Raw genomic sequence first — 15,276 nt, 5'->3', positions numbered from 1 at the left:
TATTTTCATCTAAATTCCTTCCCAATAACTATAACAATAACCCTTGGCATACATGCTCACATCTACAGTAGTTAAAATATAAAATTTCATGTCTCACATGACTTAATTTTGCAGAAAAGCATGCAATGTTGAAGGTAAAAAGCAAGTATTTTTTTATGTACACTCAAAAAGAACAGAAATATTGTAAAATTAGTAGCATATCATTATTGGTATAGTATACAAAGAGTATGAACTTATACTGCATTATATCAGATTATCTCATTCTGAAGTACCTTATTAAACATGAAGAGCTGTCCATTTAAGCCTACAGATCTATTGTTGGAATCAATTTTAAATGCACCCATCTATGTATAATCAACTCCCTATAGTATATGCAAAAACAAAAAGGATATTTCCAATTAACATAGTAAATCTCTATAAAGAATCCCCTTATCCATATACAACAGGCATGAATATGACTGTTAAGTATTCCTTTCTAGAAGACATAAGAGAATATCTTTGCAATCTTAGGCTACATATTAAAGTAATAGCCTTAAAATTAAAAGCTGACAAATTGTAACTTCATAGGAAATAACAATTCAAAGGACACCATTAATAACATGAATACACAAGCCACAGCCTAGGAGAAAACATTTGTAATACACATATCTGACAAAGAACTTGAATCCAGAACCCAAGTAATTCCTATAACTCAAAAATAAAAACAACCACTTAATTTTTTACAAATGAACAGAAGACTGGGGCATTTCACAAAAGAAGGCATCCATGAGCCAAAAGAACACAAAATGTGGTTCAATATCATCAGTTATTGGAGAAATACAAATTAAAATCACCGTGAGATGCCAAATCACCCATATTAGAATGGCTAAAATTAAAAAGACCGATGATACCAAATGTTAACAAGGTCGTGGAATGACTGGAACTCTTCACACATTATTGTTGAGTGGGAAATCATGCAACCTCTTAGAGATTTTTTGACAGTTCCTTATAAACATCAACCTACCTATAATCTAGCAATTCTACTCCTAGGTATACACTCGAGAGAAACGACCATATATGTCTGCAAAAAGACTACAAAAATGTCACAACAATTTCATTCATAATAACCAAAAACTGAGAACAACCCAAATGGTTCATTGCTATGGTCTGAATGTTTGTGTCCCCCCAAAATTCATGTGTTGAAACCTACCCCCCAAGGTGATAGTATTAGGAAGTATAATCACCTTTGGGAAGTGATTAGATCATGAGGACAAACCTTGGGAATGGGATTAGCACCCTTATAGAAGCAACCTGAGAGCGCTCCCTTGCCCATTCTGCCATATAAAGAAGAAGCAGTCTGCAACCCAGAAGAGGATTCTCACTGGAATCCAGCCATGCTGGCATCCCCATCTTGGACTTCCAGCTTCCAAACTGTGAGTAATAAATTTCTGCTGTTTATAAGCCACCCAGGCCATGATATTTTGTGATAGCAGCCCAAACCAACTGACATCCATCAATAGAAGAAGAGGTAAATTGTTTCATACCTTTTCAGCTCTTGCCACTCTGTGGTACGAATTCCTTAATGTCATCTTTCAATTACTAATTTTCTCTCTGAATGGGTCCCATGCTATTTCATAAATCTGTTTTCTGTCAGTGATTCTATTATTTATTTCTAGAATTTCTAACTTGTTCTCCTATATATTCATCTCTTCCATTTTATTTCTGCTCCTTACTTCATGTCTTTCTCTTTTATGGATGTCATTCCTTTATTTTTTATGATCTTGACCACTTTTTAAAGTTATCAAATTTATCTTTTTCATTTCCCTATTGTTGATTTTGTTGCCTATCTTCCTTAAAATTAGCTTTCCTGATATGTCTTAGTAACTTGGCATAAAGACTCACTTGAGAAAATGTCTTTCTTTCCCTGTTTCTTCCTCTTCTCTGTTTCTAAAGGTTTGTAATTTTCTTTACCAGGTCTCTCCCTGAAGCCCCCAATCCAGGACTAAGCCTTATATTTGCAGTGCAGGGTTTCTATCCCATGGAATATGGCAGATATTGCACACCCAGTGGGCAGTTTAGATTTGGCTGGGGGGCTGTGCCTAATACCTTCTCTCTCCCTTTGCAGGTATACAACTTTATAGAATCCATGGACCTAAAAAATGTTGCAGTCTTCTTTTTTCAGCTTCCTCTTCTAAGGAGGGGAACCTCACCTCAGTCCCCTGTTTTAAGAAGATATCAGTACCAACTGTCTACCTCAAAGGGGTCATTTTAATCTTGAAGAAGTCTAGATTTTAACAGTCTTTAGTCTACTTACCACTTTGTTTTTATTGTTTCTTTTATGGTCTATGAAGATGTATACTTTGTCTAAATACACCTATATATTCTTAATTTTCTTCTTTTTATTTTATATGCCAATTGTGTTTAGAGCAGGGTCACTATAAAAAATCTATTGGGTTTGTGCATTAGGAGGTTATTATTGGTCTTTGCCATTACAGCTCAAGTAGTTAATTTATTTGACAATCTCTCAACACAAGAACCCTTTCTTATAAATCTTCCTGCCCCTAGTGCATAGTAAGGTGTCTGGCTTAAATTAGATACTTATTAAGTATTTCATAAATGAATAAATGAGCACATGAATAAACGATCATGGTTAGAGTTTTGAGATGAGATGGTAGACTTTTGAGCCATTTTGTGAAAGCATTACCACCATCAAGGAAATTTGGCACATTTGGGACCCACAAAATCAAAATGGGTCCTTATTTACTTCCTATAGGAAAATCTAAACTTACAACAACATTTAAGATCAATCTTAATAAAATTCTGCTACTTTCCAGCACCACTTTCCCACACCTACCCATGACCTTCAGTTCCAAAGTGGAATCTCTCAGTCCTCTGCTTCTACAAAAGTCATTTCCTCTGCCTAGAGGATCATTCCCTTGTCCACTTGGAAAAGTCTCCAACACCTTTCATCAAAGAATCTCTGTTAAGTCATCCCTCACCATCCTTTCCATTCAAGTCTGCAAACTGAGACACCATTTAATATACTCTTGTCTGTACAACCATAGCACTGTATGTTTCATTCTGTCATAGTTCACTATATAATGGTTTTCATGTGTCTTTTCTCTGTTGGTCAGAGACCTGTTGTGTCCTGAGATCATATGTCACTCATCTTTGCATTTGCAGAAACTGGCAAGGGGTTTGAAATACAACAGATGTTTAATAAATATCTGATGACTGCTCAGTGAAGAAGGTAATAGTACTTTGAGATTCCTGGTGTTTGAGTAGATGATTATGGCATTTTTAATTCTCTTGAAATTTGAAGCAAATTTGAAACAGAAGACACAATTGCTGCTTCCCAGTGCATTGAATTTTTGCAAAACTTGGTTCCTTAGGGAAGCCCTTTATTCTGCTATTTGGTAAATGCTTATTGAATGGCAACCACCTGCCAAACATTGGAGTGGGTAAGAGAGACTATCATGGAAGATCTTCCCCTGTGCTTCCAAATCATTGTATAATTACAAACCCCTGATGACAAATGAAATTGTTTCTGTATGTCATTTAATAGATTTCTTACCTGGGAACAGAGAGTTGCAGACAGTATAGAGACCAGAATATATAAAGAAATCATTGAATGTTGACCATCTAGTTTTACTCAAATATAGTTTGCCTTCATATGAGAATTTGAAACTTTAAATCCTGTAACACATAATGATGTCATCTCATTAGCTAAAGCATTTTCTTGGGCCATGTTACATGACAATTGGATTCAATTAAAAGATGCTGTCTGTGAACGTCACTGGATAAAATCTAAAAGTACGTCAAAGAGAGGTATGACTGAAGCACAAGCAGCAGCATGACTGCTGATTCAAATGCCATTATTTTAAATCTTTGATCAATGAATAATGACACTGATGACCAAGAAACCTTCAAAAAATTGATAAATCCATCAAATATCCTCATACTAGCTAAAAAAGTAACATTATTAAGATCTTACATGATAAATTTCAGGTGCCTATAAGCAGTCAAGAACATATCTTAGGAGCTTCAAGATATACTGAAATTCCTTTTCACTATGAATTCCAGGCATCAACCTAACTGTCATCAAACTTGCCATTGAACCACCTTTAAAGCAACATTCAAAAGGAGGCCATGTGCAATTACTAAGTGTTGATAAGTGTGACCCATTTAAGAGTGGTTTTATACTGTCCAAACTTGTCTGGTTCCCTTTTTAACAAAATTTCAATATCCATTTTAAAGATGATTTATTGGAAAGAGAAATCAAGGAATCACATTTACAATTGCACCAAAAACCGTAAGATATCTAGGACTAAACCTAACCAAAGAGGTAAAAGATCTATACTGTGAAAACTATAAAACACTGATGAAAGAAATTGAAGATAACACAAAGAAATGGAAAAACATTCCATGCTCATGGATTAAAAGAAAAAATATTGTTAAAATGTCTATACTACCCAAAGCAATCTATACATTTAATGCAATCCCTATCAAAATACCAACAGCAATTTTCACAGAGCCAGAACAAACAATCCTAAAATTTGTATGGAACCACAAAAGACCCCAAATAGCCAAAGCAATCTTGAAAAAGAAAAGCAAATCTGGAGGCCTCACAATTCCAGACTTCAAGGTATATTACAAAGCTGTAGTCATCAAGACAGTATGGTACTGGCCCAAAAAAGACATGTAGATCAATGGAACAGTATAGAAAACCCAGAAATGGGCCCACAACTATATGGTCAACTAATCTTTGACAAAGCAGGAAAGAATATCCAATGGAAAAAAAGTCTCTTTAACAAATGGTATTGGGAAAACTGGACAGCCACATGCAGAAGAACGAAACTGGACTACTTTCTTACAATATACACAACAACAAATTCAAAATGGATGAAAGACCTAAATGTGAGACAGGAAACCATCAAAATAACCTCTTTGACACCGGCCATAAAACTTCTTACTAGATACATCTCCTAAGGCAAGGGAAACAAAAGCAAAAATAAACAATTGGGATTCCATCAAGATAAAAAGTTTCTGCACAGAAAACAAAACTAAAAGGCAACCTTTGGAATGGGAGAAGATATTTGCAAATGACATATTTGATAAAGGGTTAGTATTCAAAATATATAAAGAACTTAAACTCAACACCCAAAAAAACCCCAATTAAAAAAAATGGGCAGAGGACATGGATAGGCATTTTTCCAAAGAAAACATCCAGATGGCTAACAGACACATGAAAAGATGTTCAACATCACTCATCATCAGGGAAATGCAAACCAAAACTACAATGAGATAGCACCTCACACTTGTCAGAATGGCTAAAATTAACAACACAGGCAACAAGAGATGTTGGCCAGGATGCAGAGAAAAGGGAACTCTCTTATACTGTTGGTGGGAATTCAAACTGATGCAGTCATTCTAGAAAACAGTATGGAGGTTCCTCAAAAAGTTAAAAATAGAACTACCCTACAATCCATCAATTGCACTACTAGGTATTTACCCAAAGGATACAAAAATACTGATTCAGGGCACCTGGGTGGCTCAGTTGCTTAAGTGACTGCCTTCAGCTCCAGGACTGCTTAGAGTTCCAGGTTCGAATCCTGCATCAAGCTACCTGCTCAGTGGGGAGTCTGCTTCTCCCTCTGACCCTACCCCTTCTCACGCATTCTCTCTCTCACTCTCTCTCTCAAATAAATAAATAAAATCTTTAATAAATAAAAATAAAAATACTGATTCAAAGGGATACATGCACCCCAATGTTTATAGCAGCCTTATGAACAATAGCCAAATTATGGAAAGAGCCAAAATGTCCATCAATGGATGAAGGGATAAAGAAGTTGTTATGTGTGTGTGTGTGTGTCTTTGTGTGTATACACATATATACATTGCAGATATATATATACACACATATATATACATATATATACATATATATGAACATATATACATACTGGATATATATACACACATATACAAACATACACACACACACACACATATATATACACACACACATATATATATACCAGAATAGTACTCAGCCAACAAAAAGAATGAAATCTTGCTATTTGCAATGACATGGATGGAGCTGAAGTGTATTATGCTAAGCGAACTAAGTCAGAGAGAGACAAATACCATATGATTTCACTCAGATGTGCAATTTAAGAAACAAAACAGATGAACATGGGGGGGGGAAAGGGAAACCAGAAAACAGGCTCTTAACTATAGAGAAAAAACTGAGGATTGCTGGAAGGGAGGTGGGCAGGGGGATAGGTTAAATGGGTGGTGGGTTAAGGAGGACACTTGTGATGAGCACTGGGTGTTATATGGAAATGTTGAATCACTATAGTCTACACCTGCAACTAATATTACACTGTATGTTAAGCTGGAATTTAAATTAAAACTTAAAAAGGAGGGGGGCAATAAAATAAAGATGATTTGCTGGACAGCAGTAAAAAGGGTCCAGTTGATCAGGTGATTTTCCATGAGAGGATTCTTAATTTGCCACCACAATATGATTGTGCTAAATCTAAATCCAAATAAACCATATCATCTAAGAAAACTAAAACTCAAACCACTGAGTCCCTGAGGTTTTAAAGATATTTGTAGTTGCCTTTAAAAAAAATTAGATTCTCATTCAATGTTTTAAATGGAAACTATACAAAATATTTTGAAATGTTAGGTTTTATTTTTTTAAAGATGTTGGTTTTATTTATATTCCAACAATGATATTTCATTCTCCTTTGACAAAGTACCCACCCACTAAGCCAAGATTAATAGAAATTGAAGATGAACCAATTGAATTTGCTTCTCCTATATTCTGAAGGATTTCAATAAGCATAAATAAAATTTCTGTTTTGATGGTTATATGATATTCATTCTCCATAAAGGGACATTTCAAATTCAATAAATTTTATTCAAAATATATAATTTTTTCAAGACCATGACCAGTAAAAATTTTTTCACCTTTTATTTTAAAACAGGAAGACCCAAACAGATGTGTTTCAGTAGACCTCTGACATCAGCTTATTTCAGGGATTACTTATGATAATATAGCAAGAAGTAAAGTATCTTCTTTAATTACTAACAGTTATCAGCATAATGATAATAAATAAATACGTGAGTTTAAATAGAGTTATTCTAACACAAAGATGAGCACATTGCAAACTAAATGTCCTAGTCTTGCTGCTGCTTGTGCTGGTGTGACACTTGTTAATTCAATCAGTTCTCATCATTCCTTTAACTCGTGAGCTCTCCCATTCCACTGCAAGGTGTGTGTATTAAGATTTGAACAGCAGTCTGTTTCAACATTCATTGCAATGCAGTCATACAAGAGATCAAACAGACACAACTTCTTCATACTCTTTGGGTGAAGGAAATAGACAAGGCCGTCCCCTTGGGAAAATGTATGAGCAATTTAAAAGTAGGGGGGAAAAGTTCAGAGGAGAAAGAATAAAATACTGCAAAAAGAAACCTTAGAAAATGTGGACATCTGTCATTCAAGTCTCATTGCTAAATGAGAGATCAAAGCCTGGATTTTCTTCATTCAGCTTTATCCTGTTCACTTGCATATCATCCAGAGAACACACGGAGCCCTTAACCTCTGGGTTCTGGCAGCCACGGGGGTTCTGGATGGCCTGGCGATGGAAGCATCAGAAAGAAATGACTTCTGCACAGAGGGTAGATTTTTTTCAGGTCTTACTCAGTCTGGAAGCTGCTCTTTTTCTGCCAAAAAGCCAAGGTTATCCAAAACAACTTCTTACTGCCAGTGCAAAGGAAAAGGAACACAAAGCGAGGATTTTGAAAATGGAGCAGAGCCATATCTGGTAACTGGCAGTGGACTGGCATTTTCAGAGCCTGCCCTGAAGGAGAGCAAACCTTTGGTAACAAATTAGGAACACAGGTAGTTAAAGCTATAAAATGTGGTGGATAAAATCTTTAGAGTAACGAGTAGCAGGGTATTGCATACAGAGAGGATTAAAACTTTCTTCCGTCAGGATCAACATCTTAATAGAGAAATGTAGGACACAGAAGTGTAAATAATACCCAATTCTGATGCTGGACTCTGCACACCAGAGCCCCAGGCTCAGTGAGGCCCCCATGCCCTTCCAGGCATGGCTAGAGTGAAACTGTCCACCTTATGGATTTTTACAGTCATGAGGGAGTGAAAATTAAAGGCCTTCTCCCATTTTCCTATAAACCTGTAACTTTGTGGATATATACACAACTGCTATAAGAAAGAGAACATGCACAAAAAATGATTCACATCAATTTCTCACTAGTTTGAAGGTGGCAGGAAGGGGGGGCTGGGCTACTTAGTTATATTTACAGAAAAATAAATATATATGGATGTCCTTTTTTCTTGCCCAATTAAGTGTGTAAAGTACTTCATGGCAAATGTGTATGTAGCTAATTATTTAATAAACTAGACTACCCACAACACTTTATGCTAATATGAGTTTAACACTTTATAGATGTATTTATAAATGTCAACTCTCCTTTGAAATAGTTTTTGAAGAGTAACTGAATCAGAAAACCAACCCAACAGTTACCTCCAGAGCAGATAAGCAAAGCTCCTTTAAAAAAGGTGCCCAAGTGAGTCCCACTCCTCTGTGATTCCTACCATAAGAGGAGGGACTCAAAACAGGTCCTTGCAGAGACTTTGGTGCCTTTGTTTTCCACTTAAACTTGGCCCAGTACACACCACACACTGACTTCCTTCAATTATATCCCTAAGTCTTAAATTTCTTTAGACAAGTTATATTTGCTTTATGCTTTAAAATCACATTCTACAACCAGAATCTTAAAATGAAGTTTCTTACTATTGCCATAAAAATAATAATAATAATAATAATATGCATATAATGTTTGCTGTATATCTGGTTTAACATGGGCTTTTTATAACCTCTTTAAGACAACAAGGAATGGAACTCAGCGTGAACTCATATTTATAATAGGAATCCAGGTCCAGGTGACATTTCTATAAATCCCAAGTTACCCGTGCTCACAATAAAAATCTGCTGCCTACTTTTTTATTTTTTCATCTAAACCACAAAAATATACGGCTGCAGTTAGACAGTACTTAAGATTATAGCTAAATTTCTCTATGTGTTCCTAGCACAGCATGAAGACAAGATAAGCAGACTCAGAGGATTTGAGTGACTATTGGTTAAATCTTTTTGTTTCTTCCTGCTTTGGTCCTCACTCTGGAACACCAGTCCTGGTACGGACCTCTAGCTTTCCGATGTGTATGCTCAGCATCTTTTGGCTTAGATGTCCTGGCCAGACACTTCTAATTAACTAAATTAAAGGGGCCCAGGAAATATTTGTCATATCTGAAATTAGGCTAAGTTGGGGTATAGGATTGATGATTGAGGCAAGTGAAGACAAAGTTTCCATCAAACCCCTCTCTAATAATGTTTGAGGATAGGACTAACATCTACCTATGGGCCACATTTTTTTTTTATCAGGAAACTGTAAATAATTAGTTTTTCATGTTTTCATGGTCAAGACTTCACTATATACCAGACTTCATTTGTAATGCTCTTTGTAGTAATGGTAATATTAAATCAATAATTATCAAAGAACTTGTGAAACAGACATGGCTTAACTATGTTAATGTGGTTACAGAATACAGAATTCCTAATCAACTTATGTATCCATTTTTTTCTAGTAAAATACCTTATTTTACTAGTTTCCCTTGACATTTATCCAACATTCCTTTGAACTAAGTACTGTTCTAAGCACTTCATACATATTATCTCATTTAATTCTCACAACTCCTCAAATAGATTCTACCATTATCCCTCTGTTATTGGTAGAAAACTGAGACATGGGGAAAGGTAAGTGATTTGCCAAGATCACCCAGCCTGGAGTCTGCCATTAGAGGACTGGGTTTCCAACTTAATCTGTCCAGCTCCAGAATCCGTGCCCATAACATTTGACTTACATACACCATTTCTATACAGTCTCTTTGACCATTAATGAAGAGTTAACTCTTTAAACAAGGTAGGCTTTGTTACTTCATTTTCTGTTGTGAGAGAATACTGCTTCTCTCCACCAGAAATAGAAAACCACAGGAAAAGTTTGTTAGCCCAAAAGACATCCTAAGACAAGCTAAAAAGACACTTTAGAAACCACCTTATCCCAACCCACTGAAATCATGTGGACTGTAATTCCTGAAACTTGGTGCTTCTCTCCCCAGCCTTGCATAAGACCAAGATTTATGACAGTGACTTAGAGCAGTGGTTCTCAATCACGGGCATTTTTTTGTCTCCTCTACCCCTTGGGAACATTTATCAATGTCCAGAAACCTTCTGATTGTCACAATTGGGTGAATCTACTGGATAGAGGCCAGGAATGTGGCTAACCATCCTGTAATGCAGAGGATAGCTCTGCAAAACAAAGAAGTAGCCAGTCCAAAATGTCACAAGTGCCCCTTAGAGCATTCCATCCCCACCAATAGTCATAGCAGTGGTGATGTCTATCTTTGGTATTATGGCTTCTCTGGATTGGATGTAGTACATAGTATTAACAAAGTATATCTTGTCTATTGCTCATTCTCCCAGCCACCTCACATATCTTTATGCGGCCAGGTAAGTGACGTGACTTTCGGGTCTAAAAACTTTGGAAACTCCTCAGGAAAAAAAAAATTATCTAAAACTCTCTTAGATAATTATTGAATCATTTAAGAATAAATGCTTTGACAAGGAAATGCTGTCAAACTAAGAAAAAACAAATTCCATTTACCCCTTGTCAGAAAAAAAAAAAACAGATTTAGCAGCCATCAAAGATGTCCAATTGTCACTTTCATCTAGAAGTTCCTAAGGAAAAAAAAAGTTACAGGAAATGCATTTGACTCATACTGTGATGCTAGAACAGTTACTGACAGGGAAGGTATGAAAATAAACTATATGTATCAACTTGAAGAAGGTTACGGAAAGAATTTTTATCTCTGCAGATACAGACTGTTGTGTAAAAAGATTCTTTCTGTAGAATATAACATGTAGAAATGTCTTTGATGACAAAAAATTTCTCAGGGATTTCCCATGGTTTGTACTATTTTCAAGTACAAAAGGAGTCAAAGAAATAGAAGTAAATCAAAACAATTTCTTTGAGATGCTATAATTCATACACAAAATGCTGCTACTAAAACACCAGCAGTACAATGGGTGATTTGCCCCATATTTCTGTACTGAAACTACCTAACAGCCAATATTCACCAACTCACATTTTTGCACAAAGGCTTGAGTTCCCTAGGGCTGGAGTTTCAAATGAAGGAAACTGACACCCACAGGAGAAGCCACATTTATTACCTCCCTGGCTTTATGTTCTAACCAATGGTGCTAGTATCACCATCTTCAAAACAAGACTCTAAATTTCACCTTCCATGTACTGTGCTAGCTTCAAAAAGAAGAAGGTAGACATTTCTGGGCTAGTGGGTCAAGGGTCAACATGGCACTGAAAAACTACATACAAAACTGCTTGGCAATAGCCGTTATCTGTAATATAGATGGAGTACAAACTACACTATGCTCAGACTAGAATGCATAATTTACAGAAGCAAGAGCGCTATGGAGAAATCCTAACATGTCACTAGGCTATTTTCAGACTTCAGAGATAGAAAAGAATATAGGAAAATTAGGAAAATGAGCAGAGACCATACTGAAGATATGGCTTTAAGATATATAGCCTTTTTCCCACACAAGAATAAGAAACAATACGGTATTCTACAAAAAGGGATTGCATGACTGAAATTAGCATAAGTAAAATGTTTAGGAAGGTTGTCTTCAAGAGGCAAATATTTTCAGGAGTTGAAGACTAATTCTGGAAAGCCAAAACTGTACAGAATGAGAAACATAACTGTGATGGTTATTTGTATGTGTCACTTGGATAGGCCAGGGTACCCAGATGTTTGGTTAGACACTAGTCTGGATGTTGTTGTAAAAGGTTGTTTTTTTTTTAAGGTTTTATTTATTTGAGAGAGAGCACAAGCCGGGTGGGGGAACAGAGGGAGAAGCAGACTCCCCAGATTCCCCGCTAAGCAGGGAGATCCAAAGCAGGGCTTGATTCCAGGACCCTGAGACCACAACGCACGAGGAGCCGAAGACAGACACTTAACCAACTGAGCCACCCAGGTGCCCCAAAGTTATTTTTTAAATGAGATTAACATTTGAATCAGTAGACTTTGAGTAAAGCAGATTATCTTACATAAAGTGGTGGGCCTCATATAATCATTTGAAGGCCTTAAGAGATAAAAACTGACTCCCCTCAAGGAAGAGAAAATTCAGCCCACAGTTCGCCTTTCGACTTGAGCTACAACATCAGCCCCTCCCTAGGTCTTCTGTGTGCCAGCCTACACTACAAAGCTTGGACTTGGCAGTCTCCACAATCACACAAGCCACTTCCATTAAAATAAATCTCTCTATACACACATACACACACACACACACACACACACACACACACACACACACACCTTCTTGAGTCTATTTCTCTGGAGAACCCTAATACAATAATGACATCACTTTGACATCATTAAAGGAAAAACAAAGAACACTATATTAAGAAATTCAAAGCATTTATGGATTATCTATATGGTTCTTTTAAAAATCTGTTAGGGTCTCTTTTATAATTCCCTGTTCCCTAAAGATGTTTTAAATCTTGTCTGTTATTTCTTTAAACATAATTGTCAAAAGTTTCTTTTTTTCTTGAATAACTACTCAATTTCTAAGCATCTAATCAATGCAAAGAATTTGTTCCTGCTTTTTTTCTGCTGCTCTCATACATGGTTTGCTTTGTTATTCATATGGTTAGTAATTGTTTATAGTGAGCTACTCATTTTCCATGAAAAATTATTTGTGGGAATTCTTTGAGACTAGAATGAAGTTGTGTTACTCCAGAGAGAATTTGCTTTTGCTTCTGGCAAGAAATTTTAAACTCCAATATTTCATTGAATAGAAGATGCTATTGTTAGTAGGATGCATTTTGATTTTACAGATGTTTAAATCCAAAAAACAAAGTGTAGCATAGATTCAAAGCAATTTAATAAATTAATGGCTTGAATTTGTGTAGACAATAAAAATCCATGAATTTAGCCTCCAAATTCATGCTGGCTTAAGGTTACAACTTCTTAGTGACATTTCCTCCCTGCTCCCCACTCTCAAAACACAAGGCTAAATTCCTATAGTCCTCAAGAGTGTGAGGGGATTTTCTTCTTTTATACCCTCAGAAAGAGGATATATACATATATATAATTTGGGTCCCAGTTTTGTAGGGGTCTCCCATCAGACTGACCACCTTGGGAGAACTTTTACTTAGAAGACAACTGAACTGTAATTCAAGATGGCAGGAAACACATGCAATTGTCCCAAATTCCTGGAAAAAAATACAGGCAAGCAAGCAAATGAATAAAAGATAGATAGATAGATAGATAGATAGATAGATAGATAGATGATAGCTATATACAGGCAAGAGAACAAAAAGGACAATGATTTTAAAACACTTTGGAAGACAGTGAGTATAAGCAAGGGTATTTACTGATTTGAAAACAAAAACAAAAAAAACAGGTGCATTACCCTACAGGCTCCCAAGTGCATGCCTGACAGCCCCTACCCTGTTGGAGCATAACACTGCCAGGTGCAGATGGCCCCCAACTCTGTGGCTGCCAAGACCCTAGCCCAGGGGCCAACCCCATGCAACTTCACCTGGCACAAGGTGGTGCAGCACTCCAGGCACGATGGCTCATGATCCATACAAAATCAGCATGTTCAACCCCAGGCACCCTGGGGAGTACCCCCACCATCAGCCACAATTCAGGGCAGAATGCCACAGATCCCTCTGTAGCCTTCCACACATCAACAAGGTCCTTGTGAGGAAGTATATGAACTCTCTCCCAGATTGGAGTGCTGTCTCTAGAGCAGCCCAGTGTTGAGCCTACTAAGAATAAAGAGCTAACAGATGCATTCTGGCAGCTACAGACCATGGTGGAGCAGAGGGGCTCATGAAGGCCAATCATGTCTTCCTCTTGCCATACCTACTCCACATCCTGCTGCCGGATGTAGCTGCCTGGTTCACTCTTTGGGTCTTTGGGACCTGCTTCCTGCCCTTTCTCCTTTGTATGCACTGTTTAGCACAGTTCAGGCCCAGGCTGCTGGCTGCAGCATGACTTTGGGCATCTGTCATTCTTCGACACTTTTTCATGGAACCGCCTGCTACACCATTTTGTGATTGGCCACCTGAAAGTAACCCCTAGCAGTTGGTTGGACTACATGCACCTCCAGCACCTCAACGCCAACTGCTTCTGCAAAGACCCAGATATCAACATGTGCCCCTTCTGCTTTGCCTTGGGGAAGATCCTCCCTGAGGAGCTTGGGACACACAAGAAAAAGTACATGCCTTACAACCACCAGCACAAATATTTCTTCCCAACTGAGCCTCCAGCCTTGTTGCCTCTCTACTTCCATTGGCATATTTTCTATTTTGTTACCCAACAGAAAAATTGGGTGGACTTACTTGAATGATCCCTTTCTACACCAGTGTCTTCCTCACTTAGGGGATGTTGTTGGGACTGAAAGGCTTCCTGGCCTTTTCTTCATGGTCAGGTTCCTAGAAATCAACTGGTTTATGTGGGTGATACAGATGAACCACATCCCCATGTACAATGATCATGACTGAGGCTCCACCTGGCTCCCAGCAACATGCAATGTCTACATGTCTGGTTTCAGTGACTAACTTAGTGGACATCTCAACTTCCAAATTGAGCACCACATTTTCCCCACAATGCCTTGATGAAGTTACCACAAAGTGGCTTCCCTGATGCAGTCCCTGTGTGCCATCATGGCATAAAGTACTAGTCCAAGCCCCTGCTCTCAGCCTTCACGCATACTGTCTACTCACTGAAGGAATCTGGCTAGATGCTTATCTTTGCCAATAACAACATCCCCCCAACTGGAAGAGGAGCCTCTAGAGCCAAAGCAGAGGGATCTTGAGGGAAAAATGCCACCACAATTCCAATATTCAGAAGGGGTGGGGTTTGGGGAAATAAATATTCGGACTCAAACCCCTTCTCTTTGTCTTCAAGGAACAGATAGAAGACTCCAAAGTGGGGGTGGGGGGACAGGGGGAAGTGGAACATGCAAGTCCCTCCGAAGGAAGGAAGTAGCTGTTGCAGGACATATGTGAGAGTTTTGCTGTTTCCTTTTTCTAGTTTGGCAGGTGCAGATGGTTGGTGAGCAAAGAAAGTGTCGGGGGTTGTTAGAAGAATATGGAGGATCTACTAAGCCC

General features: G+C 37.6%; 1 pseudogene; it reads left to right on the top strand.

Annotated features, from left to right (window-relative positions):
* Positions 1-13,635: 13,635 nt before the first annotated feature.
* LOC112825805 (acyl-CoA (8-3)-desaturase-like) lies at positions 13,636-14,906 on the top strand (annotated as a pseudogene).
* Positions 14,907-15,276: the final 370 nt, after the last annotated feature.

Source organism: Callorhinus ursinus, unplaced genomic scaffold (genome assembly GCF_003265705.2).
Source record: "Callorhinus ursinus isolate GAN/ISIS: 27379988/994484 unplaced genomic scaffold, GSC_fseal_2.0 scaffold4, whole genome shotgun sequence".
In the NCBI taxonomy this organism is placed as follows: Eukaryota; Metazoa; Chordata; class Mammalia; order Carnivora; family Otariidae; genus Callorhinus; species Callorhinus ursinus.
Note: the sequence above shows the minus strand (reverse complement) of the source record. Positions and strands in the feature narration are given on the sequence as shown.